The sequence below is a fragment of the Propithecus coquereli genome, unplaced genomic scaffold (assembly GCF_000956105.1).
Source record: "Propithecus coquereli isolate 6110/MARCELLA unplaced genomic scaffold, Pcoq_1.0 Scaffold48, whole genome shotgun sequence".
Classification (NCBI taxonomy): domain Eukaryota; kingdom Metazoa; phylum Chordata; class Mammalia; order Primates; family Indriidae; genus Propithecus; species Propithecus coquereli.
Window position 1 is genome coordinate 6,929,597 of NW_012150618.1, and position 12,602 is coordinate 6,942,198.

General features: G+C 41.6%; 1 protein-coding gene across 1 annotated transcript in view; it reads left to right on the forward strand.

Moving 5' to 3' along the window:
* Nucleotides 1-8,757: 8,757 nt before the first annotated feature.
* The window catches only part of PLAGL1 (pleiomorphic adenoma gene-like 1), a 48,966-nt gene continuing 45,121 nt past the window's right edge, over nt 8,758-12,602 (forward strand). Inside the window, exons 1-2 of the mRNA XM_012655564.1 lie at nt 8,758-8,778; nt 11,096-11,135. The gene's annotated coding sequence lies outside the window, so the exon portion shown is untranslated. The remainder of the gene's footprint in view (nt 8,779-11,095; nt 11,136-12,602) is intronic.

Sequence of the window (12,602 nt, forward strand, 5' to 3'; positions counted from 1 at the left end):
TGGGGTTCGTTTTGGCCTTGAGAGATACTTCATTTGGTCTCTATAGCGTTTTCAAAATTAGGAGAGATTATATTGAAATGTTAGATATCATACTTCTCTTGAAAATTATGCAGATTTGGTGGCACTGGCCTGAATTCCAGGCACCCACGGGCCTGAGCTTTGCAGCATCCGCCCCTTACACAGAGAATATTCTTTCCATTTTACTGTGGCCCTGTTATTATTGTTTTTAAACTTCGTACAGATTTGAGTTTGCCACTCCTGCTCCAGAACCTTTGTTGGGGCACATTGTAATGCCAAGGCATGTGTCATTGAGGGAAGGCTTAGGGAAGAGGAGGGTGCCACGGCTACCGGGTCAACACAGTCATGTTCAAAGAAAACTCAGTGAAAATAACCTAAAGATAAAAAAGGATTTTCATATAATTCATTACCAGTGAGTGAGACAGACCGATTGACTGACTTCTGGATAAAGATGGGACAAAGAAGCACTTAAAATATCAAAATTAAAACCCTAAACAACCTAAAAGAAAGCAGCAAAAAATCTCACCACTGCCACCGAAGAAAGAAAAAAGCACAACCTTATAATGTGACATTTGAGATGTGATAGCAAAGCAAACATACCAAGAGACATTATTGAAATGTGGTGTGTCTCCAAACATGCCTATGTCCACCCCAGCCCTCCATCCACCCCTTGTGAGGCATGTCGAGGAAAAAGATGACCAGACCAAATCCTGAGAATTCTTGCAAACATCCTCCAGTTTGGAAAGGAATCAGTCAAGGAACCTTTACATTCCACTGTTGGACCTCACCAGAGGCAGGAAAGTTTGCCACCTTCTAGGATACTACGCTGGACTGAGCAAATGAACCGAAGCTCGTAGGGATGGGACGTTCCCTTGGCTAGGATGAGGGAGGACTTACAGGAATCGTGGACGTAATGGCTGAGTCCCCCCAGCAAGCTCTATACTCATTCTCAGCTGAGTTCCACACACACCCCTTTCCTTCCACCTCTCCTTGGCCTGAAACCCTCAGTTCACAGAAAAAGTAAATAGAAAAAAAATGCTCATCCCTAAAACCGAAGCTTATTCAGCTCCGTAATATGAATGGACTGTTACAGTAAGAAAAGAAGAATAAGATCTATAAACTGAAAGATCATACTGTATTCTGGGGAAAAAAACTGATATGGAATCATTGACACTGAGAGATAACCCAGATAAGGATATTAAAGGACACTTTAATGATAAAGAATTCTTCAGGCATCTGAACAGAAAAATCAAGTCACCTACAAGGGAAAAATTATATAGGATTCAGATCTTTCCACAGAAATCTTCTGTGTCAAAAAATCACTGAAGCAATCGCCTTCTTGTTCTGTTGGGTTTTGAAGGGAGGTACGAATTTAAAATACCCAACTCAGTTTTCATTTATGTATAGATAAAAACAAGTCTTCTCAAACATTATAGTACTGTGTAAACGCTCCTTAAGAAAACGACTTGAAGTTAGTCCATCAAGAAGTAAATAAAAATTGAAGAGTGGATGAGTTACAGTGAATATCAGATTCATTTAAATATAGGATTAAGACTGAACATCTGGGGAAAATAAGGTTGCAGTGCAATTGCAAATGTTCTAATTGCTAGTAAGCCAAAAGTACATAAGCAATGGAAATTGAGAAGTGGAGGGTGAAGGTAGGTGGAAGTGTAAGACTCTAATCTCATCTTTTAGAGCTGTGCTACTTACTGTTTGAAACACACGTAGTGAACTCGTACCTTTTGTAACCTTTTTACTTACTGGGGAACGTAAGTCTTGTAGGGGAGAAAGCAATCACTGGAGATCGGCTTCAGTTTCTTAAATAACACTGAAACTTTTTAAATCAGTTAAAACATACATAGTCCATAATTATAAAATTCTGTCTAAGCTTTCTGTGCCTTCATTTCTTCAGCCATAAGGTGGGAATAAGAGTATTTCTTCTAGTGACAGAGAAAAGGAAAATTCCACCAAGCAAAACCCCTCCCCATGAATAACCCCCCTATGTAACTGCTAAAGCGCTGCCGCTCTTGCTTCTGTGAACTGCTTGCAGCAACTTCTGCCGTGATAAGATAAGACAGGAAGAAATTCCATAAAAACTCTATGTCAGGAACTGGGGTCGCTGGAGACCCTGTCCCACTAAAGAATAACCACATTGTAACTGTGCCCTACACCCTCCCTAAGACAAAATATATAAAAGACTGCTGCACTCTCTGTTTTCGGCTCAAAATTTGGTGACAAGCCCCCTCTGAACCCACCGGAGTAGATAAACCTGGGTCTCTCCACCCTTTTCGTGCCACTCGGTTTGCTCTGGGTCAGCTCTTCTTTAACAAGAGGGCTGTGGTGAGGATTAAATTTATTTACCTGCGCAGTGCTTAGGGCCTGGCTCAGAAGCAGTGGTCAAACTTAAGACTGCCTTCACTTCAACACTGCACGCCAAGGAGGTAAGTTAGTTTGGCCTATTGCGCTGTTCTCCGAGCATCTGTCGTGTTTTTCATTTATGATACTGGTGGCGACTCAAGCGAACAGTCTCCAATACGGAGCTTCGGGCTGGTTCGGGTCTACCTGCGTCAGCTCTGCACCTGGGCGACCTTGGCTTTGCCCACACAGATGACTAAGTCGGCCGGGACTCTGGGTGTCTGTTCTCTTCCTCCACCCCCGGCTGCCGACCCGTAGCTCCCCAGCGGGGCCTCCTGCTGTGTGACGCCCCCCCCCCCCCCCCCGCCAGGGGCCCCAGCGCCCTCCTAGCGGACACGCGCCGTTCCGGCTCCCGGGCTCCGCCTGTGCACGATCTTCTCAGCGCAGCCATCCTCTGATGCCTACGAGCATTTGCCGTTTGTCACTCAGCCCGTTGGTAACGCCCCGAGCCTTGATTTAGACGCGTTCGGGGCGTACTTTGGTCTCTCTGCTGGCAGGCGGTCGCGCGGACGGGTGGGACAGCCGAGCTCCCAGCGCAGCGCTGCACGGTCCCCGGTGCATGGGGCACTTCCCCGGGTCACGGTCATGGCTGCGGAGGCGGCGCGCCTGAGTGGCCGTGCCTGAGTTCCGGGGGTCTTCGCCCCGCAGGGTAGGTACTGAGCGCTCGTGCGGGGCTGCGCGGCGGGCTGGAGGCGGCAGGGGGCGGCATTGCCGCGCTGGGAGGACGGTCCCCGGGTCGGTGCCGCGGGAGGGTGTGCCGCTGACGTGCCGTGTATGTGACGGGGTCTCTGGAGCTCCACGGGACAAAGTGTGAAACTTCAATAAATTGTCACCAGGCGTGCGGAGCCGACTTTAACCGAAAACGCTGTCGGGTAGAATGCCCCTTATCGGAGTCTTCACGTATGTCTGCTTTGCGGTTAATGGACTCGATTTTTGAAATCCGGCACTCTAACCTCGCCAAAAGGCCAGAAAAAGAAAGTCTTCTCAAAGTAATAACGTCCGTTCGGGCGCGGTGGCTCACGCCTGTAATCCTAGCACTCTGGGAGGCCGAGGCGGGCAGATCGTTTGAGCTCCGGAGTTCGAGACCAGCCTGAGCAAGAGCGAGACCTCATCTCTACTAAAAAAAAAATAGAAATTATCTGGACAACTAAAAAATACATAGAAAAAATTAGCCGGGCGTGGTAACGGGTGCCTGTAGTCCCAGCTACTCGGGAGGCTGAGGCAGGGGGATGGCTTCAGCCCAGGAGTTTGAGGTCGCAGTGAGCTAGGCTGATGCCATGGCACTCTAGCCCTAGCAACAGAGTGAGACCGTCTCAAAAAAAAAGGTAATAGTGTGACTTAATTGTAGATGTTTGTTTATATCCATTATGGAAAATATGATTATTGTGATGTTTTAATGTCATGCACTCTATCAGATAATAGTCTTAAAAGCATTTAAAAAGTGGGCTCCTAAAAATTTCCAGATTGTGGTAACTGGTAATGCACCTTAGATTATTTGGTCCCCACGTCCAGCTTGGAATCTTCGCTTTGTGACTTGTGTGCTTCTACTTTCTTAGAAGGAAAATCCAATGTTTTTGTTGATACTTGATGGACAAGGTTTGAATATTCTAATTTTGGCTTATTTGCAGGGGGCAGGGGTCAGATAAGTAGTTAAACTTAACCACAATTTACTTGTTTTATTTTGAAGTAGGAAATTTTGCATTTGCCTAATAACTCTTACTAGGTGATAGATAAGGTAAAAATAATCTGCTCCTCTTTTCAAAGTACTTATTCTATTGAGCTGTAAAATACATGTAAAAAAGCATACAAAATTGCCAGTCTTAAGTATATAGCTTGATGAATTTTTACATGTATGTACACCTGTGTAACCACAACCTAGATCAAGGTAGACAATGTCACATCCATCCAGAAAGAAATATTCCCTGATATACCTTCTGGAGAGTATTTCCCCTACAGGTAACACTCTTCTGATTCCATCACTGCTGTAGATTAATTAATTTTGTCTATTCTTGAACTTTAAGTGTAACCAAACAGTATGTGTTTGCTTGTGTTTGGCTTCTTTCACTTAGCATAAATTTTTGAGGTTCATCCATGTTGATGCATGTATCAATAATTCTTAATTTTTTCTGTGTGGTAGTCCATTATTATATAAACCTTCCCCAATAAAAGACAGATAATAAGTAGTAGAGCAAGCATTTGGTCACTTGGATTACAAGGGCCAGGCTGCCTGCACTTTGTGATGGTTACACCTCATTTTTTCTTAGTCGATCCATTACTTGGTGACAATGTGGGGCATCATTCTGAGAGATGTGACATAGTCCCATTACCTTTATGAGGTCAGAAAATCTAGTATTGATGCAAATTTTCTATGATCAAACACATCAGAAACTTCCATGTGATAATGGGACTTTATAATGAGAATTTTAATTGGATTATGTTCCCACTCTTAGAACATTATTTAACCTTAATTACCTTCCTAATGGTCCTATCTCCAAATACACTCACACAGGGTGTTGGGGCTTCACCATTTGAACTTGGGGGGATATAATTTGTTCTGTAACACTGGATTTTCTAGAAATGCATACAGCAGTAAAATGTTGAAGCTAAATAGAAGCTGCTCTCTAGTGTTCATGCTCTACTGTCTCTCATTCTTTGCCATATATTTTGTAAGAATAATAGTAGCAGTATTTATAATGCCATTAGTTTAGTTTAGCTCCTACTTGAGATTTTGAGAGCCTGTGTGAAACAGAGCTGTCTTATTAAATCTGTCTGCACTTCTCTGAAGTATAGTGAGTGTCATACACTTTAATGGTAACATCTTGTCACATTCAAAGAGATGTTAAAAACTGCAGTCTAGAAAATTGCTTTTAAATGGCCGGGGAAGGATATTCATATTCTCAGAGGGCACAGTGTAGAACATAAGGACATGTGATTCACTGTGAGCTTTTAAAATCTACAATGTACAGGAAAATTATTGATTTTTCTGACATTTCTCTGGGAGTATTAAAATAATACAGATGCAAAACTAGTCTTTGTAATATCATAAATTATAAATTTCACCAGTGCTCTTTAGGGAGTCACTCTGGTCCGTAGCACTTTCGAAATCCCTCATAAGATTTCAAGAAACCCTAGGGGGGTGAAATGTTTCTTAATTAGGCCCTGATTCTGCCCTCTTTATTGTTTTCAGAGGCACTGGCTCTGTCCTCTATCGGGAGTTCGTGATGTCCCCACTAAAGATAGGGTCCCCTGGCAGAATGTGTTGTAAGAGATGAATGAAACAAAGACACAGAAACGGAAGTAATATTTAAGAAAGCGGGGAAATCGGGGGACCACCGACACTCTGGTGCCAAGGTGGTCATGACTGAAACCCAGCACTTGCTTTTTATTCTCTTTCCCATACTGCAAAATACAATGATCTCATGTGAAAAAAATCACAGGATACAATGATCAAAGGTTTCAGGGCTCCCCTGAAAATCACAAGGTGTCCTAGCTAATTTCCTTCTCCTTTCTAGAAGTGAAAAACACATAATTTGTCAGTAGGTACAACCCTTTTGATCAAGGTAAACTAATTTTATCCCAAGCTCAAGCTATGTACATGGATACCAATCTCTAACTTCAGTAGCTGTGACCCATTTGATCAAGGAACAAAGAAACTACATGCTTTCCACAGGGAGACTGGTTTTACATTAACTGAGGCATTGTTGAGAGAAAGGGAGAGAAGGAACTTGGCCCGGTGTTCAAACAATGGAAGCCTTAAGACCCTTTTTCCCGGCTGACAAATGGCAATCTACCTCTACAGCCATGAGAAATTTTCATGTCAGGCCACCCGTGGCTTTTCAGGCATGAGACCTCTTAGGCTCTGAGGTTGGAGCATGCTTTGCTGTACTCCCAGATCGCTGATATATGTCCCCCAACTAGGCAGTTAACATCTGCCCTTATTTCAGGCTTCTGCTCAGGTAATTCCTTCACCTCATATCCTCTCATAGCCTCAGACATAGCATCCCTAAGTCCCAGTGGTTTTAGTCCCATCAGTCTTCTGGGGGGTTCTTCCTTTTTTTTTTTCCTGCTTAGCCACATATGAAGTAGGGATTTAGAGAATTCACTTTACTTGGGAACTGAGCAACCCTTTCTGTCCACTTCCTGCATATAGTAGGTTGGGGCCAGAGGATCATTTTAAGACTTCAACTGATAGGCTGAAGTCTTACTCTCTTTGGCAGCACAGTTCTCTCCAAAAATCTGTATTGTGTCTTGTCTGTTTCCAATCAGTTCTATGTGCTAGTAAATGCACGCTTGGTTTTTTCCTTTGTTTTGAGACTCAGAAAAGTCAGTGGTACAATTCTAGTCCAAGTCTGAAGGCCCAAGAACCAGGGGACCCGATGGTGTAAATCCCAGTGTAGGAGCGGGAGAGGATCCCATATCCCAGCTGAAGCAGCCAGATAGGAAGAAAAGAGGTGAATTCCTCCTTCGTCTGTTTTTTGTTCTGTTCAGGCCCTGAATGGGTTGGGTGGTGCCCACCCACATTGGGAAGGGCAGTCTCCTTTACTGAATCCACCAATTCATATGCTGATTTCATCGAGAAACACCTTCTTCATGGACATACCCAGAAATAATTTTCAATCTGGGTACTTGTGGCTACATCAAGTTGACACAAAAAATTAACTATCATATCATACCGCCCAGTGATGAGAACCCATCTCTGAATCCTTCTTGCATTTCTGCTGGAGAATCCTTTCCACTCTGTTGTTTCTGTGTATGTTTAATCTCCTCTGAATCACTCATCAGACACACTGGGTTGCCTCCAGGCTTTATGAGTTATCTCTGAGGCATCCATTATTATTTGATCAGCTCTCTGATTGCAAAATTGCATAGGTTTTGAGTCATCTCCTCTTTTCCCCCTACCTCTGTTATTTTTGGTGTGACATTTTGTGGACTGTGAGTTATTTCAAAAATGCCCAAACTGTCTTCATATCTACGTAAGGGCATTGCAATGAACTGAATGTTTGTGTCCTTTAAAAAGTTGTATGTGGAAACTCTAATCCTGATGTGATGATATCTTTAGGTGAGGCCTTTGGGAAATGATTAGGTCATGAGGTGGGAGCTGTCTCGACTGGGATTAGTGCCCTTATCAGAATAGGCCAGAAAGCTAGCTCTACCCCCCCACCCCCATGTGTAGTCCGTGGTCTACAACCAAAAGAGGATCTTCACTGGAACCTGACCATGATGGCACCATGATCTCAGACTTCTGCCTTCCAGAACTGTGAGGAATAAATGTTGTTTAAGCCACCCAGTCTATGGTTCTTTGTTATTGTAGCCTGAACTAAGATGGACATGATCACTTTTTTTATATCCTAAAATTTTAAAATGCTTTAATATAAAATAATAAGGGATATTATCTTCCTGGCAGGTAAATGAAATTCAAAGGAAAGTGCCCACAGTAGCCCCTGATGCTGGATCCTGCCTTTCAGTGAAAGTCTTGGTTCCCTCCTATGTCAGAGTCCAGGTTCCTGGAAACTGTCCAGAACTTCCGTCCAGAAATAGAGCCAACCTGCAGTCATCTTTACCGTGGTTGTGCACATCAACGTCAAAGGCATTTTATTGGATGTTTGTGCATGGCTATTCTTTGTAAACATGGTTATACAGATATAGTTTCTATCTTCTAAGAATTTAACAATTTAAGAAAAACAGTGAATAAATGTTATATCTAAGGTGATATGCAAACAGAACAAACATGAAAAATTTAGTTAATTATGTGGAATGTTTTAGAATGATGAACCACTGAAGAACCATACAGGCATTGTGCTTACACTGTATATGTCTGGTGACTGTTTTTACCACTGGAGTAAGAGGGACGTGAAAGATTAGCCACAGTCACTGTCACTTACCAAGACTTATTGGGGAAACTTCATTAGGAATGGAAAAAGGGGTTATATGTGTGGAAAAATCTTGAAATACAGATAAAACAGGTTATTCTAATTAAAGAATATGTTTTTAAAAAGAGATATGAGAAACAAGTCATGTTAAATTGAAAGGGGGTATTGAATATGTGTCTCCCTGGGAGAAGAATTAGAGATAAATGCAGCTGATGAAGGAATCCTGATTTTTCTTCATTCTTAGTATCTCGAAATCCATTTCGTCCCATTTTTTTTTCGAGATGGAGCTTTCATAGAAAGTTAGATTTACCATCTGCCTTGTATTTACCCAAGAAGACCAGAGCACAGTGTTTTCTTGAAATAATAATGCTCACAAATGTCTTAACTCTAGGAACCCCTGAAGGGGAGCATCCAGTGTGCCCTAAGTCCTTCGCACTGGCCCAGCCCTGGACGTCTGGCTTCTCGGTGAGGAAAGGTGAGCAGGCATCGTGGGGTGGGATCCGAAAAGGCAGAGAGAGGGCCTCCTTCACCCCCATCCTCCACCTTCCTGCCTTGAAGGAAAGGTGAGCTTTAAGTAACTGGGAGAGATTATAAAGTTTAGTTAGAGTAAGTTAATAATGATTTCTAGAAATTGCACAAAATATAAGCATTTTAAAGTTTTTTTTTTAATACAGTTCAATATTAATGAGGTAATGAATTCACTCCCCCCCCCCACCTTTTACTGAGATGCAATCTCGTTCCATTGCTGGGGCTAGAGTGCCATGGCATTAGCCTAGCTCACAGCAACCTCAAACTTGTGGGCTCAAGTGATCCTCCTGCCTCAGCCTCCCAAGTAGCTGGGACTATAGGCATGCACCACCACACCTGGCTAATTTTTTCTATTTTTAGTAGAGAACAGGGTCTTGGCCTTGCTCAGGCGGGTCTGAATCTCCTGAGCTCAAGCGATCCTCTGGCCTCAGCCTCCAAGAGTGCTAGGGTTACAGACGTGAGCCACTGCGCCCAGCCCACTTCCCACCTTAAAGTCAAGAATACCACTTCACACGTGGCTTTGTGTGGAAGATGAACTTCAGAGCCTCGTTTCCCTGGTTCCTATGTATAACTCGGTTATATGTGCACCAAAAAATGCTAGTAACGCGTTCTTCTCCCTCACTGCCTCTTGAACTTAGATCATCCAGGAGACGTCTGTAAAATTAACACTGTAAAGAAAGCCTAGCCAGAGTATTTGGGTCAGCATATCAATGGCTTATTGAGTAGGTGCCTTTTAAGCACTGTTGAATGATAGGCAAAACTGCCATAGCTATGCATAAATGTGCTGTGTTGTTACACAGGAGAAAATATCTGCTAATCTTCAGTAATGCTGTATTATTAAGCTAATAAACCTACAGAAAGTTTGTCACAATAGGTGTCTACTAAATTATTATAATGGAAATAATAATAGGAACATTAGCTTTGGAGTTTTAGATGTCTCTAAAGACCTAATTTTGAGGCTTTCATCTTTTCACAAATTTTGGTGCTCCCATCATCATCTTTGCCCAGCCGAGTACAGTTTTTTCAAGAGTAATTATGCCTACGTGTAAACTGCTGCCTCTGACTGTCAGCAAGGTATGTCGAAGACTAGCTGTTCAAGGCTGGTCAACAGTTTTTGGCCATATTATTACATTTTTCCTGTGTGTTCCAACCTTTGTTTTTAGTAATTTCCCATCGTTTTAGTATTTGAATAAAATACTATTTCCATTTTCCAAAACCATTTTGTATATTTTCTTCAATTCCTACATATTAAAGTGAAGTTTACCAATAATCAGGTGATTTGTCTATCATAGCAATGAGTAGTGACACAAAATATGTTGTTTTCATCATCATAGGTTTCCTTGAGGGACGGGATAGTCCGGGTGCTAAGAACCTGGTCCCAGCTTCCAGGATCTTCCACTGCTAGTTGTGTGACCTCAGGGAACTTATTAAATCTCTTGGTGCCTAAGTTCCTTCCTGGGCCAAAGAGGAATAATAATGGTGTATATACCATAGGGCGGTTATGAACGTTTGAAAGAGATCACATATGTAAAACGCCTAGATTGTCCCATGGTGGCACTCAGAGCTTTCTTGTTAGAAAAATGTCGAGAATATGGAATCTGTGGATTCAGACAACACTTCTGCAATAACTACCTTGCCTTTCACCCTTTGATTTTTGAAGTGAGTGGTCTATGCTGTGCTAACAGAAGAAGCTTCTCTCCAGAGATTTTGTTCCTTAAACTAAAACTTACTCTTTAATGCAGAAAAATAGAATTCTTTATTCATGGTTAGATGTATAACTAGGTAGTAGTCTCTTAAGGACAATGAGTAAAATACTTACTTTTTATAAGTGGACGTTATTTTAGCGTTAAAAACAGATATGTACAGGATTAGAGACATCAGGAGGTTGTGGTGAAGGAAGTGGTGTGTGTTTATGAAAGAGCAACATGAAGGATCCTGGTGATGGAGCTGCTCGCTATTCTTGACTGTGGTAGTGGATATGTGAGCCTGCACGTGTGATAAAATCATATGAAACTAGCTACACACACGCGCGCACACACACAAGGACAATTAAATTAGGGAAATCTCAATAGACTAGTGGATCATAGTGATATAAATATACTGGTTGTGATGTTGTACTATAGTTTTGTGAAATATTACTATTGTGGGAAACTGAGTAAAGGCTCTCTTAAAACTGCGTGTGAATCTACAGTGACCTCAGTTACAATTAAGAAATGTGTGTGCAACTATTATGTAAAACTAATAATTTTTATTTTTGTTTTCAGATTGCTCTTGCCTGACTCATACACACAGCGATTGGCTTTTGTAAGTTGACATTTCAATTTTTTTTATCCTCCTCCCTCAATACTTTGTCTTCTCTAATAACATGACAGTATTTCTCTAGAGGTCCTGGAGCAAAAATTAGAGCTAAACTCTCATTATTTGGTTCTCATTTTAAGGTTTGTTTCACTTTTTCTGATACCATTCGGTGATAGCTATTTTGAGGAACTTGGAATTACACATCTTGGGCTGGGGCCTCCATTTCTTTGGAATAACTTCCTATCAGGTTGTGATTAGTGGGAGCAAAGGGCCATCTGTGGAGCTAGGGTTTTATATACATCTGTCCTGTTGGACATTATATACATCTTTATGGCATCCTTGTTTTTAAATTATATAATAGTGTCATTTTGACAGAGAAGAATTGAAATATGCTGAACTAATTTTAAAGATATCTTTCAGAACTGTCATTGTCTGAAGATGGCTCTGTTTTTCATCATGTTAGCAATAAAGGAGAATATTGTCACAAAGTAACGTGGATTTATATTCTCCGGCGATATCTGAGTCACTGTCTTGAATCTTGTTCTAGTAGGTTTTGTTTTACCTATTTTGAGGCCACCAGGAAGACACACATCTCTAATGTAGTCTTCTCCAAAGTACACGCTTTGGCATACTCATTCCTTGGGATGTTAACTGATATTATATGGAAAAGGGGCCTGTGGTCATGTAAATCTGGGGAAAAGACTGAGATTTAAATGAGACTTGTTTCCAGCAAGTGATTATCTAAGATGAGCTTTACTATGCAACCCCTATGTCATCAAACACATCATAGGGCTCGTGTTCCATGGAACATTTTTTGGGGACATATTGCTTCAAAATTTAGGAAATTGATATAAATGACAGGATCAGTTGTACATTTTTCACAATGATAGCAAAAGAAATTAAGGACATTTGAACAGAATGGAAGAAGTAGCATAAAAGGATTATTGGACTAACTTAAAACAGCTGATATAGAGTTAAGCCTAAATAATTATTATGAGTATCGTTATTCAATCAGACAATCCTGTTATTAAAAAATAAATAACAATGGATATAACATAAAAAGTTAAGATCTGTAGAGTGAAAATCTGTGATGTATCTGTCTTCTTGTAGTCATCTACAAATTCTTTCATCATCCTTCCTTATTCCATGAAGAGTCACCGCCTAGCTCACTGTCCTCTCCAAGACTAATGTGTCCTAATTCTTGGTAATTTTAAGACAATATAGAGTCCTTCTAGTACATGGGCTTCTCAGTTCTGTGACTTCCTCTCCTGCTATGATCTTGTCCTATAGACTACTTCAGCCATTTCCTCTCCTAGTCGTGTTGGGGACCAAGTCATTAACAATAACTGTTTTCCCTCTGTGATCTTGATTCCCCACATCCCATTCTCCACCAATCCCATGACTCCAACAGTTTTCTTTTCTTTAGAGACAGGGTCTCTGTCACCCATGCTGGAGTGCAGTGGCACGCTCATA